Source organism: Natrix helvetica (genome assembly GCF_964273705.1).
Source record: "Natrix helvetica genome assembly, chromosome: 1".
Classification (NCBI taxonomy): Eukaryota; Metazoa; Chordata; class Lepidosauria; order Squamata; family Natricidae; genus Natrix; species Natrix helvetica.
In genome coordinates, this window is record NC_138548.1 from 210689515 (window position 1) to 210708983 (window position 19469).

At 44.8% G+C, this 19469-nt stretch overlaps 1 protein-coding gene across 1 annotated transcript in view; it reads right to left on the reverse strand.

The window, feature by feature from the left end:
- DCTN2 (dynactin subunit 2) overlaps positions 1 to 19469 on the reverse strand; it is a 68295-nt gene that overhangs the window by 25873 nt on the left and 22953 nt on the right. The window lies entirely within an intron of this gene.

Genomic DNA, 19469 nt, shown 5'->3' on the forward strand with positions numbered 1-19469 from the left:
TCCTTTCAGATCGACAACTTTGTAACTAAATAGAGTGGTTCATACAAGTAGAGGTTAGCAGGGTACACAAATGACTCTTGAATATGGACAGAAACAGCTGATCGCCACATTCTCTTTCAAAAAGGAAAAACATTCAAGTGTTTAGATTGGCACAATTCTAGCTGTCTACATGCCTTGGTCTCCAAATGTTGACCAGAATCTCATTTGCAGAACTAAGATGAACAATGAAGTTTGTCCAAGTCCACATGGCTTCTGAATAAACTCTGGTTTTTTGCTCTCTCTTTTTTTTTCTTGAAACATGAGAAAAGTAAAGAAATTCTTTATTGCGTATATGGGTAGAAGGACAATATCCTTTCCTTTAGTTTACTTTATTCATCATCATTCATCATGAACATGAGCCGCAGTAGCGCAGTGGTTAGAGTGCAGCACTGCAGGCTACTTCAGCTGACTGCTAGCTGCACTTCGGCAGTTCAAATCTCACCAGGCTCAAGGTTGACTCAGCCTTCCATCCTTCCAAGGTGGATAAAATGAGGACCCAAATTGTTGGGGGCAATAGGCTGACTCTGTAAAACCACTCAGAGAGGGCTGTAAAGCAGTATATAAGTCTAAGTGCTAAGTGCTACTGCTATCATAGTAGGCATTTCTTCTTCTACTTCCCAGGATAAAATAAAATATTGTCTACATACGAACAGACACAGAGAATTGCTTAGGTTCTTTTAATGACTCAGTCCATACTTGGTTTGATGAGCCACAGGGGAAAAACAAGTTGTAGAACTCACACAGCAGCTTTCTAATTCTGGGCTTTATGTCTATCGATTGTGATAGATGAGACAGTTTTAACCATGAGTTTTACTGATATTCTAGTTTTATGATTACTGACTTTGTTTTCCTATTTTGCAAAAGCCACCTTCAGTCTTAGATGTGGAGGTGGCATAAAAAGAAATCTATCAATAAATAAAAGAGGAAAATCCACATTGTGGGTGAAGAAGTCTTGTTGAGTCCACATTTAGAAGAAGAATCTGTCTTCATGGTCAAGACAGTGGCATGTTAATTTTAAAGCAAGGATGCCAATAATCACAGCAAACACTCAACATGAGAGTATCCCTACAAACTCAAGAGTATAAAGGTAGTCCTCGACTTACAACAGTTTGTTTAATGACTGTTCAAAGTTACAACGGCACTGAAAAAATCACACTGATGACTGCTGCAGCATCCCCACGATCATGTGATCAAAATTACGACAGTTGCAGCATCCAGGGGGGGGGGGGCTGTATGTGTGTGTCACGTGATCCCCTTTTGTGACCTGACATGCAAAGTCAATGGGGAAGCCAGATTCACTTAACAACCAGGTTAATAACTTATCAACAACTGCAGTGATTCACTTAACAATTTTGGCAAGATAGGTCGTAAAATGGGGCAACTCATTTAACAAATGTCTCACTTAACAAGAGAAATTTTGGCCTCTATTGTGGTGGTAAGACGAGGACTATCTGTACTAAAGGCATATTTGGATATCACAAATAGTATCTAAAATGTTGGAAGCTAGTTCTCCCATTACAGGAAAGATAAAATTTTAGATGAAGAAAAATCAAAGCAGTTGATTATCATCAAGCATTAGTTTGATTTACTGAGTATTAGCTTGGGAAATCTGTATGGTCTTTAAAACAAAGGAATGGAGAGGGTTAAAAACAAGAATTATGTTTAAAAGACAAAGAAAGCTACCTGGGACTGACAGCATAAATTCCGGTACTGTTATAGCTCCCATCCATTTTAAAGAATTATAGCAAAAAATAATAACAATGAGAAGGCGGGGAATCAAACTGAAAAGACATTTTGGCCAGTCTTTCACCAGAGGTTCCAGAGAAGCTTAGTAGAATAAGGTCAAAATTATCATCCTAGCCTCATTCTCCTGCTCATCTTTGGGTCTTGAAGGATAGTCCTCCAATGATAGCCAATCCCTGCACTCAACATATGAGAAAAGAAAAAGGGTTTGTATGCAAAGTAACTCTATGATGCAGGGAAAATAGGCTTGCAAGTAAGACTTGCAAAAGCAGTACCAGCTGCAGAACACAAAGTGACATACGCATGTCATAAGGTTACAGAATAATGAAAACATCCAGAGGCTGCCTGACTCACACGGGCTGCAAACATAAATGATAAGTGAAAGGTTTATTCCATGAGCTTAAGGTGGTTCCTTTTATGGGAATATAAGAATGCCTCCCACCTGGCCCCAACCTTTCTGGCATTCTCTACATAGCACAGTGGAATATATGCCCTGCAAAAAAAAAAAACACGAGGTGGGGCTGTGTTGCATTGGTGGTTTATCCAACTGGGAACAAAAGCTGTTTTTTCTCTCTCTGCAATCCACCCAGCCAGGGCAGAGAGGACTGGAAGGGCATGGATCGTGTGTCTTGTGACACCCCCCATACCCCGCTTTAGAACAGGTCACCTCAAGAAACACCATCACCTGCTTTGCCCAAGCTTTTAAATATCTGGCATCTTACTCTGAAGGAGGCAAAGTTGAGGGCAGTGCCCAGTTCATGCCCTGTTAAAGGATGGCACACTGCCACAAAAGCATGAGCAATCAATAATGTGGCTGGGTTCATTCACTAAAGCTCGGTGTAATCTTCCACGTCATTGCATGTCAGGAAGTGTATGCGTCATATCATTCGGAGATGGTTGCGTAGCTGCTGCATTTAGATTTCTGCCAATGTTAAGGTCGTTTGAAAGTGCCTTGCTTTCTGCCCGCCTCCCCACAGGAAGTTGGAGCAACCAATCAGCAGGAAGGACATACACAATGCATAGTTGAGATTTGGGAGGTGTGAGCATCAGCCTATCTGCAACCGATGCTGATCCACCAACCACTTTGCAACACAGGTATATATCGCCACCTACAGTCTAAATCAAGCCATGGATAATGAGGCCCTACTCAATACAGGTACAGTAATCCTCGATTTACAACAGTTCATTTCAAAGTTACAACCGCACTGAGAAAAATGACTTACGGCCATTTTTCACATTTACGACTTTTGTAGCCTCCTCGTGATCAATTCAGAAAGCCTGGCAACTGTTTGTTTGTTTGTTTGTTTATTTGGATTTATATGCCGCCCTTCTCCAAAAGGACTCAGGGCGGCGTACAACATTAAAAAACACACTTCCCAAAAGTTTTTTAAAAAATTAAATCCATATCCAAAAAAACAAACCGAATTTAAAAGACAATACATTTAAAATAAGTTAAAATTAACAGGCCAGGCCGGCTTGCTGGAAAAGCCAACTTTTTAGGGCGCGTCGGAAGGACCGGAGATCAGGGATTATGCGAAGCTCCTGGGGCAGCTCATTCCAGAGGGAAGGCGCTCCCACAGAGAAGGCTCTCCCCCTGGGGGTCACCAGCCGACACTGTCTGGCCGACGGCACCCTGAGGAGGCCAACTCTGTGGGATCCTACTGGACAGTGGGAGGCTACTGGTGGCAGTAGGTGGTCTCATGAGGTAACTGGCTCATACTTGTGACCATTGCTGTGTCCCAAGGTCATGGGATCCCCTTTTGCAACCTTCTGACCGGCAAAATCGTCGGGGAAGCTGGATTCACTTAATAACTGGGTTATTAACTTAACAACCGCAGTGATTCATTTAACAACTGTGGCGAGAACCGTCATAAAATGGGGCAACACTCAGTTAACAAATACCTCACTTAACAGCAGAAACGTTGGCTCTATTGTAGTCGTAAGTAGAGGACTACCTGTACCTGGCCTTACTATGCTGGCTGAGGGTGACTAGGCATGTTCAATTAGAACTTAATTCCTCCTCCCTGTACTTTATGCAGCTTCTTGGGAGGGGCTGGAAGAGAGAGACAGACAGAAATGGGAGTGCGGGGCAGGGGAAGCAGCTTCCTTGCAGGACTGGAACATAACTCTGTTCTTTTATTATCCTAATTCCCCTCCTCTAAGCTAAGAGATGTCAGCCCTTTTGACTTTAATGGACTCTGAGGGGAAATATACGGCTGCAATAAGGCCAGGCTGCTTTTGAAGAGCTATTACGAGATGCTCAAACTTCTGCTTTTATTTCCCTTTGCTTTCTCACATTAAATGCCTCTGGAGAAATTGTTCTCAAAATACCGATGGCAAAAAAACAACAACCAAAAACCCCACCACCTAACCGCATTGGATTACAGCAAGGCTAGTGCCACAATACGAGTGGCAGAGATGGTAAACAAAAAGAACACAATAAAGGCGAACTTCAAAAGCAGGTGGGATCCCTCAAGACAGGATTATGTTGCCAGCAGGGTCTATTCTGCAAATTGTGCCTTGAAGATTTCTCATCGCAAGAAGTAACTCTAAATCTATTTTACAAAAATCTACTTTAACGTGGGATATGCGGCAGAAAAATTGTGCACATATTCTTTCTTTGGAGTTGTATGACTTCATAATGCAATTAGAAATTATTTTTTCTTGTGCTAGGTAAAGGTAAAGGTTCCCCTCGCACATATGTGCTAGTCATTCCCGACTCTAGCCTGTACCCATGCCATGCAGGGTTTTAAACCTTGAATTAATGGCCATAGATTCTAAACTGAAAGAAAATAATATATTACTTGCACTTGCATGCGGGCTCCAGTGTCATTCAAAAGCATGCTGTGCCAAGTTTTTGCCCACTTAAAAGTCTTTTGCTGCTGCATCATGTTAAAACAAAAACCTCGCTCTTTAGCAGTTTAATTTCTAGCTCAAGCCATCCTTAAATCTGAAGAGCGTTATATTTAAATGTTAAATTAAAAAAATATTCCCACTCCCATCTCTATTGGAATGCTTATGTGGGCGGAGAGCATCCCCAAACCGCTCGTTGCCTAATAACAATTGGCTCAGATGAGCATAACTGAAGATTTTTAGCACTTTTGTGCTGAAAGGGAGGCAAAAAAGGACACGCAGCCCGACTGTCTTATCCCTGCTCACTTCTGCAGCCAGTGACAGCTAGGAGTATAAAGGAGTTATCTCCCAGCAGGGTTTTCTGCAGAAAAGCAAGCGTCTTTCAAATCTGCAGTTGCGGTTGCAATAGCTATGCTATTAATAATAAAGTAGCTTAGGAATAAATAACTTTATACGGTGAATGTAATATTAATGAATTCATGGAGGAAGAGAGGAGAACCTATTCTAAGAGCTTCCTCCTTTGGCTTTCTGATGAAGTGGGATGTTACCAACAGAAACTTCAAAGTTTCAAAAATTCCCCAAAAACATTTGGGAGAACATCCCAGGAGCTTCCTCAAATAGGAAGGAAATTGTGGAAGGAAAAATGTGAAGCACAGGGAACACCACCACCACCCCAAAAAAAGGAGAAAATGCATGATCAAAAAGGGACAGTTTTGTCTTTCTTGTTTTTGCCTTAAACTTGTATGGTCATTTTTAGATATATGGAGAAACCTGTAGCCTAGTGACCTGTATCTTATCTCAGTCAATTCTCCAGATGCCAATTGTATTGGGGCAATGTCCAAGCATCCTCGCTGGTCTTAGGCAGCCTTTCTGACATATGGCTAATCTAGCCACTTATTCTAGGGTAAATAACATCAAGCGCAAACAAGAGGCACAACAGGCTATGAGAATTTGACCTTAGGCCAATGAAATGATTATCAGGAATCTGATAGCCAAAAAAGTAAAAATAAATATAAATGTGGGTTTAAGTCAATATAATAAGGATTCTCTCAATTTTAACTTGTTTTTTTTTATTTATTAAATTTACATGCCACCCATCTCACCAAAAAGACACCTCTATTGTATGTCAGACATTGCTTTTCTTTTTAAATATGTGCAGACTTTTTTTCTTTTTTAGACTGAAAAATAAAATTTGTCAATGCAATTTTTTTTCTTCCTCCCTTTCTTCCCTCTTTCTTTCACCTATCTCTCCACTAAGGCAACTCTGGACAACGTGCCAAAAAATTATAAATTAATGATTCTTTAAATTACAGAAAGTATTTCAGGCTCTAGGTTTTAATAGATAATATTAAAAATGTGGGGTTCTAATAGCAAATGTTAATATTTTGTGTTAACCACAATTATTAATATTTAGGCTTAATAGCAAATACTAATACAGTTGTTAATACTATAATATTGAAAAATGCAATTCAGAAAATGGGGCGTTGGTTCTTACCTGATACGCCCCTTCTCTGGGTAGGTGGAAACAGCGGTCATGCATGGATTAACTCAGTCAGTAACCAATAGAACTGAGTCTACCAAAATGATGTCATCGACTCTAAGGGGCATGCTCCCGCTTTTTTCTTGATGAAGGAGATAAGTAGACTGCTCTGCACCAAACAATTGCTCTCCATCCTGCAACGTTACAATAGTGCTCCCAGACCTCCCTTTGCAAACTAGGCCAGGACCCAGAAAGGGTGGGGATGACCGCTGTCTCCACCTGCCCAGAGAAGGGGCGTATCAGGTAAGAACCAACGCACCATTCTCCTAAGTTGGTGGAGACAGCGGTCATGCATGGGACGTACCAAAGCTGGCGTGTCCCCAGGAGGAGAAAAAAAACTGGACTAGGAGCTTGAAGAAGGAAGAACTTGCTGAAGGACTCGTCTTCCAAAGGCCGCAACCGCTGAAGCGTACCTATCCACCTTATAACGGTGGATAAATGAGGTAGGAGTAGACCAGATAGCCACCTTGCAGATTTCTTCCACCGAGACTTGTGGCGTCCACACCGCTGACGTAGCCGCGCTGCGTGTGGAATGAGCTGTAATGTTGAAAGGAGGCATGAGGTGATGTGAGAGGTAAGCCCTTGAGATTGCCAACCTGATCCAACGGCCAATCATAGAAAAAGAAGCTTTCAGCCCCTTGTTGGTAGAGTGGAAAGAGACGAGGAGAGCTTTGGTGCATCTAAAGGTTGCCATTGTGGCTATGTAGAGCTTAAGAGCCTGCCTTACGTCTAACGTGTGCCATTTGCCATTCACAAACTGTGAAAAGGAGCCGGGCAGAAATTTGGAAGAATGAGGTCCAGAGATCGATGAAATCCCGAGTTGACCTTTGGGACAAAGGTGGGGTCGATGTGAAGGACCACCCGGTCTGAGTGGAACACACACAAATCAGCACGGATAGAAAGAGCAGCCAGTTCTGAGACCCTCCATGCAGAAGTGATGGCCACCAGAAAGGCTGCTTTAAGCGTCAGATGGTGCAACGAGGCTGACCTGAGAGGTTCGAAGGGCGGGTCAGTGAGAAAATCAAGGCCTTGGTCAAATCCCACAAGGGGAAACGGTGAATGACAGGAGGACAGAGATTAGAAGCTCCCTTAATGAATCTGCGGACATGAGGATGCAAGGAGAGGGGTTCATCTCGGTGAAGTGAGAGAACCGAGGAAAGAGCCAACACCTCCCAAGAGTTGGGGGACCGAAGCCTTTAGGGGGTCCTCACCTCAAGAAAGGAACCAAGTAATGAAGGTCTGCCACGTGGATTCATAGATCCGATTAGTGGCTGGGCAGCGGGAAGCCTTAATGGTCTGAATAACAGTTTCAGAAAGGTTAGCCGCCCTCAAGACCGCCCGCTCAGCCTCCAAGCGGTTAGGCGGAGCCAGTGCAGGTTGGGATGGTAAATGGATCCCTGATGAAGAAGGGACAGTATCAATGGGAGGCGCCCTACTGATTGACCATGTCCGCATACCATGCCTGGCGTGCCAATGAGCTGCGATTAGAACGAGTTCGGCCTCCTCCTCTATCATTTTCCGAATCACCCTCTGTATCAGGGGGAAGGGAGGGAAGGTGTACAGGAGACTGCGAGGCCGCCTGCACTGTAGAGCGTCAGTCCCTTCCGTGCCTGGTGTCATGTAGTGAGACATGTACCTGGGCAGTTGTTTGTTGGACACCGTTGCGAAGAGATCTAGAGTCGGTGTCCCATACCTGGATGACAGCTGGTGGAAGATGCAACGATTTAGGCTCCACTCTGCTGGGTTGATTGTTGTGCGGCTCAACCAGTCTTCCCTGGCGTTGTGAGAATCCGAGATGTGTTCGGCGTGGAGAGAGAGAAGGTTGGCTTCTGCCCAGATTCCTAGGCGAAAGGCAGACTCCATGAGAGATACCGCATTTGTCCCCCCTTGGCGGTTGATGTGCACCTTGGCTGTTGTGTCTGTCTGAATTAGCACATGTGTGTTGCGAAGAGAGGATTGGAAGTGAAGGAGGGCTAGATGGATGGCCCTCAATTCTAGCCAATTCATACTGTGGGATAGGTCGGACTCTGACCAGAGAACCTGAGCTACTTGATTCTCCAGGTGAGCCCCCCACCCCGTCAAGCTCGCATCTGTCGTAACTATGAAACGTGGAGGTTCCCTAAAGAGGGAGCCCTGAGTAATGGCCGGGGAGATCCACCAGTCCAGAGATTGCAGAACCTCTGAAGTCAAGCTGACCTTCACTAGGGAGCAGCTGCTGTTGGTTTTCTGGAACGGAAGAAGAAATCACTGAAGGCAGCGGCTGTGAAGCTGTGCCCAAGGGACAATGGAGAAGCAAGAGACCATCTTCCCCAGCAGTTGAGACAGCTGGAGAAGAGGGACCCATTGTCTCCTCCACACCTAGTTGGCTAAATCCTGAGACTGCTCTGGTGTTCCTGAGACAGGAAGACCTTCCCCTGAGAAGAATCGATGAGGGCTCCCAAGTGCACTAGGCAAGAGGTGGGAACAAAGTGGTTCTTCTCCCGATTGATGAAGAATCCCACCTCCTGAAGCACTCGCAGTGTCCTTGAGATTCCGGAGAGCCTGGGTGCACGACCTGGACAACAAGAGAATGTCGTCCAGGTAGCAAAAGATTCAAATGGGTATGGCACGCAAGTGGGCCGCTATGACTGACAGGAGTTTGGTGAAAACCCTTGGGGCTGATGACAGCCCAAAGGGGAGGGCCTGAAATTGAAAGTGACGGCCCGCATGGACAAAGCGGAGGAACCGTCTGTGTCGCCTGTGAATGGGCACGTGAAGGTAAGCCTCCATGAGGCCCACTGATGTGAGATCGTGTCTGCGCACACTCTCTAGAATTGACAGGAGAGAGTGCATTTTGAATCTCCTGTACCTGATGAATCGATTTAGAAATTTGAGCTCGAGAATAGCTCTCCAGCTCCCCGAAGACTTTGACACGATAAAGAGACGAGAATAAAAACCCTGTCCTGCCTGGCCTGGAGGTTGAATGGCCCGAATATGGAGCAGATGATGAACGGCCTGTTCTACTAGGAGCCTTCTTTGAGGATCCCTGGAGATCGGGCACGTGACAAAGTGGTTTGGAGGGCTGGAGCGCAAATCCAAGAGAAGGCCGAATCTGATGGTGGGCCTGACCCACGGGTCGTTGGAGATGTCGTCCCAACTATCTGCAAAGGTCACCAGATGTCCCCCTATCGGGAGATCCTCCAGGCAATCACTTCTGCCTCTTATAGGAGCGGTTGGAATTGTCCCTGAAGGACTTTCTGGGCTGGAATCTCTGGTTGTTTCTGCCTTGATCTGTTGGAAAAGGAAGGGCCCTGTCAAGGAGGGGCCTGACGTTGCGGACGGGAGTTGGAGGAAGCCCCATCCTGGCCACAAAAGGGCTGCCTGCGATAAAAGGACTGGCTCTGCCCTTCCTGTTTCTTAGTGGCTGGTTGTAGAACCTTCCGCTTATCTTTGGACTCTACCAGCAGAGGCTCTAATGGGGGACCAAAGAGAAGAGAGGAGGAATAGGGAGAGGAGACTAGCCTCCACTTGGCCCGGGCCTCTGCCTGCCATTGCTTCAGCCAAAGAAGACGGCGGGTGGAAATGGAGGGTGCAATGGCTTTGGACGCAAAACGGGCTGCATCCAAGGAGGCATCTGCAGTGTATATAGGGCCGCCTTCAATTTGTTAATGTCCTTGCGAGCCCTAGAATCTCGGGCTGGAAACCTCTTGAAGTTGTCTCAGTCATAATAGAGCAGAGTGACTAAAGAAGGAAGCAGAGGTACCTGCTCTAACGGCCCAAGCTGAGGCCTAGTGACCTTTGACCAGAGTTTGTTCTATCCTTTTGGCTTCAGGGCGAAGAGCCTCCTCAGGAGCTGCTGAGGCTGCGTTAGGAGAGGAAAGACCAATTATAGGTAAGTCAATAGAAGGTACCTCCAGAGCCTTGGCAAGGTCAGGTCCGACATTATACAGGCGCTTGTCCAAGATATTGGGGAGGGGACCTGTACCTGATGACACCCATTGATTCTGGACAACGTCTATGAAGAGTCTGGACAATGGAGTCACCTCCTTTTCCACCGTGGGCTGGATGAAGAGAGGATCAGTGGTGTCATTCTTGTTTGCCTCCGTTCCCTGAGCCGTCTTGGGAGAAGGAATGCCTGCAATCCTTTTGGCCTTAAAAAGGAGAGATCTAAAGACAGCAGGTTTGAATAAACTGACAAAGGCAGGTGGGTCGGGAGGAAGACCCTTGTCCTCCGAGATATCTGAATCTCTTGCAGGGCATTCCTCTTCTCCGAAAACCGACGGTTGACTGGAAGTACCAGGTAGCTCGTGCGACAATGAAGCCGAGAGATCGCCCTCCCTGCGACTGGAACTAGAGGAAGAAGCAGACCTGCGAGAAGTAGAATGGTTAGAAGACTTGTGTTTAAGTCCAGCAGCTATGCCCCGTTCGATGGCATCAGATATCATATCAGCCATGCCAGGCGAGTAAGAACGGCAGCCGGGGGAGGGGGAAATGTCCTCCTGGCGAAGGAGATCCTCATCAGGGGTAATGCTCCTGCCGCCATCTGAATCATCCCCACTGCTGGCCAAATTGCCTGAGCCCCTGGCATTCTCAGGTTGGAGAATGGAAGCAGCAGGGGAGAGGTCATCCACCAAATTAGAAGATAGGTCAGGAGGAGGACTGGAGTGAACAGGCCTTTGGGCCTGGAATAGACGTGATTCGGTGTGCTTGGACTTGGCCCTGGCTTTCTTTGGACGGACCTGAGAGGCACTGTCATCTTCCTGAGGGGATGGATTGGCTGCACCCCTCTGATCCGATCTGGGAGGCCTGTACCTGTGGGTCTCAGATGAAGGGGACTCGGTGGTGGGTACAGGGGTCAAGGAGGTTGGACGCCCCTGCGGCTCAGAATTAGGAGAAGAGGCCATGGCCTGTACTCACGGCTCGTTTACGGAGGTAAAATGGCCATGGGATGATTTTCGTGCCCAAACAAAATGGCCACTGAGGCTACAGAGCCTATGGGCCGGCGCCACAAGACAGCCGAGGCCGTGGATTGCATGTGGGAGTCGGAGGCCCTGCGGCAAGACTGCAGAAGCGAGGGCGCAGCAGCGGTGGTCTAGCGGCAGTGGGAGCGCAGAGAAAGGGCGGCGAAGTGCAGTAGCGGCGGCGCTTCCCAGGAACGGGGCGGCTTTTGGCGGCTCCCTGCAGCAGCCAGCGGCTTCTGGCAGCCCCCTGTGGTGGGCGGCGGCAGTTAGCGCCATTGGCAGTAAAAAAGAGCCAGGCGAAGCCAGCAGGCGGCAGTGCTAAGCGGAGGCTCCAACGGCTATTGCCCGATTTAGCTGTTTGCCGGGGAGCCTCTGAAGCCCGAAGGCCAGTCGGGAGGCAAAAGCCGCGAAGAAGCCCCGGGTATGCTTCTCCAGAAGCCCAGGGGCTAAGTATCCAGCAGAATTTTTAATTTAGAATAGTCAATTAATAAATCAAGTTGAGGAGAGAGCAATTAGCACAGCCAGTTCCGATTACAGAGTCTAAAAAAAAAGCGGGAGCATGCTCCTCAGAGGCGATGACATCACTTTGGTAGACTCAGTTCTATTGGTTACTGACTGAGTTAACCCATGCATGACCGCTGTCTCCACCAACTTAGGAGAATGTCCTGCTAAAGTAGCCCCTGGTTTTGATGCCTTATTGTACAGTTTTCTAGGTACATTAAAAGCAGGGCATTTAAAATATTCAGAGAGGCCTGTGACAAAATATTTCATTTGTGTGTATTTGTGCATGTGCCTATGTTATATACATACACAAATACTTTCTTCTTGAGAGCTCCTATATCAATGTCATTTGTAAAATTGAACTTAATAACTCAATAATTGAGTTTGCAGGTGTAAACCTGAAATGCTGAAGTAATTTTTGGCATTATATTTTAACTGGTTACTTTACCATATTGGATGAAATATATTAATTCATTTACTTCAAATACCAAATTAAATAATGTGGATATTCTCCCTTAACACTCCCACTTTAAAAAAAAATTCTTATTTACAATTTCTAAAATGCCCAGGCAGCATAGTCAATTATGCAGGTTGCAGTTAACAGATTTGGAGAGCACCAAACTGGAAAAGTCTTATTTTACAATATCAAGACAATCAATTTACAGATAATCCTGAATTTAAGACCACAAATGGGACCAACGTTGCTAAGGAAGGCAATTCAAGTGAGTCACACCCAATTTTACAACCTTTTTTGCAACAGCTGTTCAGCAGATCACTGCCATTGTTAAATGAATCATGTGATCGTTAAGCAAATCCAGCTTCCCCGTTGACTCTGCTTGTCAAGAGCCAATTGGGAAGATGATGACATGACTTCAGAACATTGCAACCACATGCTGGTTGCCAGGCGCCCAAATTTTGATCAGATGACTATGGAGATGCTGCAACAATTGTAAGTGCAAGGACAGGTTGTAAGTCACTTTTTTCCCATGCTGTCGTAACTTTGAATGATCGCAAAAATAATGGTTTTAAGTCAAGGACTACCTGTACTAATAAATACGCAGTCAGAAAAATTGTGGCAATTGGAACTTTGAGAGCAGTCCTCCTGTTTTGCTTTCAGAAAATTGTTGAAGTAGAATAAATTATGCAAATTACTTTTTATACATTAATATTATACACTTTTTTGCAATGTGGAGCCAGCCGTAGCTACGTGGCAATCATCAGCTGGCTGAGTGGAGACCCCAATTTTTAAAAATGAAGGAATAAAAAAAAATACTTTATAAACACTGGCAAGAAACTATTTTTCCGGAATTCCTTACATTGGCCTCCAATTGATAAAGCAAGCACAAAGAAAAAACAAACTGCTGCATTTTCTCGAACCAGTAAGGAAAAGAGCAATATTTTGAGCTGCAGAGATGAGGATTTGGTATCTTTTTCCACAGATTTTACCTGGGAAAATCAACCAATAATTCATCTAGCCCCAAATGGTTCCACCAAATTTAATTCAGGTTTATTATGAGTTTCACTTGTAAAAGGGAATAGAATGTTTTACATTTTACTTTGCTTTCACATTTTGTACCTGCAGTGGCACCTAGTGGCATATTTCTGTTAATGGAAGCAGCTTTACGGTGACAGAAAGGAGAAGAGGAGCCATTTATCCTCCCCTATAAATTTTCCTCTCATATACCTGTAAAATTTGCTTCAGGAGGTATTCCAACTCCAAGGGCAGGGATGTGTATGGGCAGAGAAATCCTGTTGTGCTAATATAAGTGTCTTTGTGAGATACAACCCAACAACGTGACCATACCAAAATGTTTCAAGGCACCCCAAAACTAGAGGATTCATTTTACTGCTGTTATTTACATGGAACAAAAATACACTTCATTTTCTTTTCAGGTAAATACGACAGTTACAGTGGGGCAAAAAAGTATTTAGTCAGCCGCCAATTGTGCAAGTTCTCCCACTTAAAAAGATGAGAGAGGCCTGTAATTGGCATCATAGGTAGACCTCAACTATGAGAGACAAAATGTAAAAACAAAAAAAACCAAACAATCATATTGGCTGATTTGGAAAGAATTTATTTGTAAATTATGGTGGAAAATAAGTATTTGGTCACCTACAAACAAGCAAGATTTCTGGCTCTCACAGACCTGTACCTTCTTCTTTAAGAGGCTCCTCTGTCCTGCACTCATTACCTGTATCAATGGCACCCGTTCGAACTTGTCATCAGTATAAAAGACACCTGTCCACAACCTCAAACAGTCACACTCCAAACTCCACTATGGTGAAGACAAAAGAGCTGTCGAAGGACACCAGAAACAAAATTGTAGACCTGCACCAGGCTGGGAAGACTGAATCTGCAATAGGCAAGCAGCTTGGTGTGAACAAATCAACTGTGGGAGCAATAATTAGAAAATAGAAGACATACAAGACCACTGATAATCTCCCTTGATCTGGGGCTCCATGCAAGATCTCACCCCGTGGGGTCAAAATGATCCCAAGAACGGTGAGCAAAAATCCCAGGACCACACGGGGGGACCTAGTGAATGACCTGCAAAAAGCTGGGACCAACGTAACAAAGGCTACCATCAGTAACACACTATGCCGCCAGGGACTCAGATCCTGCAGTGCCAGACATGTCCCCCTGCTTAAGCCAGTACATGTCCGGGCCCATCTGAAGTTTGCTAGAGAGCATTTGGATGATCCAGAAGAGGATTGGGAGAATGTCATATGGTCAGATGAAACCAAAATACAACTGTTTGGTAGAAACACAACTCGTCATGTTTGGAGGAGAGAGAATGCTGAGTTGCATCCAAAGAACACCATACCTACTGTGAAGCATGGGGGTGGCAACATCATGCTTTGGGGCAGTTTCTCTGCAAAGGGACCAGGACGACTGATCCATGTACAGGACAGAATGAATGGGGCCATGTATCGTGAGATTTTGGGTGCAAACCTCCTTCCATCAGCAAGGGCATTGAAGATGAAACGTGGCTGGGTCTTTCAACATGACAATGGTCCCAAACATACCATCCGGGCAATGAAGGAGTGGCTTCGTAAGAAGCATTTCAAGGTCCTGGAGAGGCCTAGCCAGTCTCCAGATCTCAACCCCATAGAAAACCTTTGGAGGGAGTTGAAAGTCCGTGTTGCCCAGCGACAGCCCCAAAACATCACTGCTTTAGAGGAGATCTGCATGGAGGAATGGGCCAACATACCAGCAACAGTGTGTGCCAACCTTGTGAAGACTTACAGGAAACGTTTGACCTCCGTCATTGCCAACAAAGGATATATAACACAGTATTGAGAGGAACTTTTGATATTGACCAAATACTTATTTTCCACCATAATTTGCAAATAAATTCTTTTCAAATCAGCCAATGTGATTGTTTGGGGGTTTTTTTACATTTTGTCTCTCATAGTTGAGGTCTACCTATGATGCCAATTACAGGCCTCTCTCATCTTTTTAAGTGGGAGAACTTGCACAATTGGTGGCTGACTAAATACTTTTTTGCCCCACTGTAAGTCCATCCAACAAAATTCAAATCCTTTTTCTGAGAGTAGAGTATGATCATCTCAAATGTAGAAGATCAGAGAGTATCCCAATTAAATACTATATATAGAAAGCTGGATGAAAAATATTACCTAATCCTATTCAAGAGTCAGATTTGGGCTAAGTAAAGCAGGGCCTCCTTAGTTGTGGGGCCATTCCAATGATAGAGGTTTGCCTGGCACCTTTATTACACTTAGAAATAGTTCTATGTCTTCAGGCTTTTAAAAACTGTGTTGTCTTAATGTTTTAAACTATTGTGTATGCACTGTACTTTTGATGCCTGATAGTCTCTATTTTCAATAGCTTTGTTGATATCGCATCATCAACTTATTTTACGCAATGTATGTAATTTACAATGTATTTTACTGCATTTCAGTGTTTTATGATGGCACAGAATGTGCTATTATTAAGCACGCATTTAAAAAAATAATAAAGGTTGTATTACAAAACATTGTTTCAATTGATTTAATAGGCTGGCTTTCTTCATGAACTGAGTACTATGAGTCATCTTTCCACCGTTAAAATGAAATTCTCCTCAAGCCAAATTAACAATCTTGATTATCCATCAATCTATCTTTAGACTGTGTAGAATGACAATGGATTTAGTTCTATGATAGACGTTTGCAAGCAAAATTTTACTGATTTATTGATGCATAATTTTAAACAATAGCTGCAATAAGGTGGCTAGTGAAATGAGAACGCTTGGGATAATTGGATGACCAGGACTAGATTTCTGTAAAAAAGGATTCCAAGCTGCCTTGAATCTGACAATCAAAATCAATTTCTAGGCTCAAAATTTGTTAATTCTATCAGTAGCAATTAAAAAAAAACATGATAGGGAAAATATACCGAAATTGGCTTCTAGAATGCCTTCTAACTTCTTATCAACTTACTCTGGGCCATAGGAGTGCCGAAAGGAAAATTAGCAACAGCCAATGCCCAGTTGCTTCTCCTTCTGGGATACTTGAGGGAAATATTTTTATATGGCCTGATCAGTTCGCTTTTGAATTACATTTCTCTTTCTCTCTATGCCAAATCTTGCCCTGTTTTTACAGAGCTTACCTTGCTGCTAGAGAGGGCTGAAACCCCTTATATAGTTCCTTTCCAATAATCTGTTGGGTTGGAAAGATTATAAAGAAGATCCGTTCAGCCCAAAGACTAGCTAATCTAGAGCTTCTGTCTTAGGTGCCTTGCACAAGTAAACGGAAGAAATCCCAAAAAAATACCCTGTGGTGAAGCTACCCTGACTAGCTATTGCTCTGTTTATGGGCCGCTAAGATTTTGGCACAATCGTTATGTGATCTTTGGACTGCTTTACCACAACTTCCACCCTACCCTAGCAATTCTTCCCCTTCTCTTAACAATCAGTTTAGAGCACTGTACACTGTTCTGGTTATCCAATTTTGACAAAGGGAGACAGATATATAGCAGCAATGGGCAAACCTCTTCGGCACCAAGTGCCAAAAAGGGAGCACTTTGTGCACGCTCGTATGGGCCCCAAACAGGAAGAGCAGCTGCCCAGGGGGCATGCACACACTGGAAAATGAACTTCTGGTTTCACACATGCGTGCCAGACAGCAAGTTCTTCCGGTCACTGCTGCGCATGTGCACATGCCAATCAGCTGGCCGGTGCACATGCTCATGTGAGAAAACAGCGGAAAAATCCCAGAAAAAGTGGAACAAGACCAGCTCTTCCGGTTTCCAGCACTGCCGCATGCACAAAAGCCAGCTCATCATCGCGTGTGCATGCACACCAGAAACCCGGAAGAGGACCGGGCAATGCCACATGTGCCAGGCGACATGGCTCTGCGTGCCACTTTGGGCATGCGTTCCATAGGTTTGCCATCACAGGTATATAGCTTCTCTTTACAGACTCGACCATAATTGCATCTTCACATTCAAAGGCCACCCAAGGGATCTACTGCTCAGCTCTCGCTTGCGAGTCCTCAAGAAGCTGTGGCTGCCCACCATGCAAAAACTGACACTAAGCTAGCTGGCAATGGGTTTCACTTTCTATTTGGAGGCAGTCTGCTGGAAGAAGTCTTCGCCTAACTATAATAGGCATCAAACTTAAATGGCTCTGCACTTCACTTGCTTGCAATTGGTTAATGAAAGGGTATATAGAAAGGGCCAATGTAAAGAGCATATGGTCACCTATCAGGTCTTTATCAAAATTGAGTGGCAGTTTTTGCATGGTGTGCAAGCAAAGCAACAGTCATTTATTTCTTAGTACTGTCTTACTGTGGTGTGGAGGGAGCAATCACAAACATTTTCAGTGTTAGGTAACAATACAGGCAGTCCTCCTTTAGCGACCGTCTTGTTTACTGACTGTTTGCAGTTACAAACGAAAAGGTAACTCTATAACCAGTCCCTGCATTTACAATCTTCGCAGATCTGTAAAACCAAGGAAAGCTGAAGGAAGACTGTAAGCATAGTTGTAGTTTCACTTAACAATCATTTCACTTAATGACTAAGTTGCCAGTCCCCACTGTGGTCACTAAATGAGGACCACTTGTTTATATTTTGGCAGCCGGTGAATAACGCATGTCTAAAATACAGAGAGTTCAGTCCTCTATAGAGTAGCAAGCACCGGCAAAGATAAAGAGGTTAGCAGCTACCACTTCTCAGCACAAATACCAAAGCAGACGGAAGGTGAGGCTTCTTACCAGCTCCTTGCGTTTCCACCAGAGATGGAAGAATTGGGAGGGAAAGTTAAGAAGAAGAAGGGGGGGGGGAATGAGGGAAAGGAAGGGAAGAAAAGACAAAAAAAAAATATTAGAGGTCTTTCACATGCACTACACACCAATAATTCAAATATATTCACCGATCAAGGTCATAATTTCTGCTAAGCTTGACCCTCACCCAATTTGTTTCAAATTTTCAGCACCTTGGAAGGAAGGCCCCATGAAAGGGAGATGTTTTGAAAAGAAGAGGGTGAATTGCCTTCCCATTGACCATACAAGATTGCCAAGTGGTTATTGGGTTAAATGGCAGTTGGAGGGTGTTAGATTGCCAGGTCTGCATAGGTGGGAAATGGAAGAGAGTGTCAATGTATGGGAGCAGCAACTAGATATGGCAAAGAGCTCAAGGGAGGGCCATTTCTTTTCTTCCTTCTGCTCAAGCTTTCAGATTCCCATCACTGGGAGGGGTGTAGGCTGGGTGGAGAGAGGCCTTAAAAATCCGTTGGCAAATGGGTTCCTGCCCCAGCGTCAAAGGAAGCTTTGCTAGACTAAGCACCAATGGCTCAAGGCTTCTAAAGCAGCCCGTGAAACTGTGGATAGCAGAAGTGGGAAGCGCCAAGGGAAAAACATGATTTCCCTTCTTTTGCTTAGGAAGCAACCATTTATAAATGGATAATAGTTACCGTGTTTAACTCTAAGTCTCTAAGGCTCTTTAATTTGTAAAAAGCAAAGATTAAAAGCTGTAGGGCAGGGGTGTCAAACTGGATTTCTTCCGAGGGCGGGATCAGCATTGTAGCTCTCCTCTGCAGGCCGGCCGGAGAGGAGGGGGAAACAGGACGGATACTTTCTGCAGCACTTTGCTGGCCAAAAAGGGCCATGGGGAGGGGGGGCATTTTCGGCCCTGCAGCACTTCGCCAGCCAAAATAGGGCGTGCCCCCCTGCACCCTTCTTTGGCCGGCAAAGTACAGCAGGAGGCCGCGCAGGCCCCTCCCTCATGCCTTGTTTTGGTTGCCAGGGGCACTGCAGGCCGATCCTTTGTTATTTCCAGGCCGGCCCATGGGCCTTGAGTTTGGCACCCCTGCTGTAGGGGTATTCCCAGGCTATACTTAAATCAACCAGGATCACTTTTCCTTTAGCCATAAGGAAGAGGCAACTAAGAGCAGGCAATTAAAATCCCAAATCACCCCACTCAACTCTCACTAAAGTGCAAGTTTTGGACTACAAGGTGGCTGCAACTGACACTGGATCTGCTCTCTATACTGTATCCACCAGGAGGAAACAAGCACAGGTAGTCCTAGGCTTATGACCATAATTGAACCCAGAATTTATGGTGCAAAGCGAAAAATTGGTTGAGTGGGTTTTGCCCATTTTACAACTTTTCTTGACGCATTTGTTAAGTGAATCGCTGCCGTTGTTAAATTGGTAACACGGTTGTTAAGCGAATCTGGCTTCCCCACTGACTTTGCTTGTCAGAAAGTCGCAAAAGGAGATCTTATGACTCTGGGACAATACAGCCGTCATAAATAGGAGTCAGTTGCCAAATGTCTGAATTTTGATCATGTGATCATGGAGATGCTGAAATGTGTGAAAAAACGGTCCTCCGTCACTTTTTTCAGTGTCGTTGT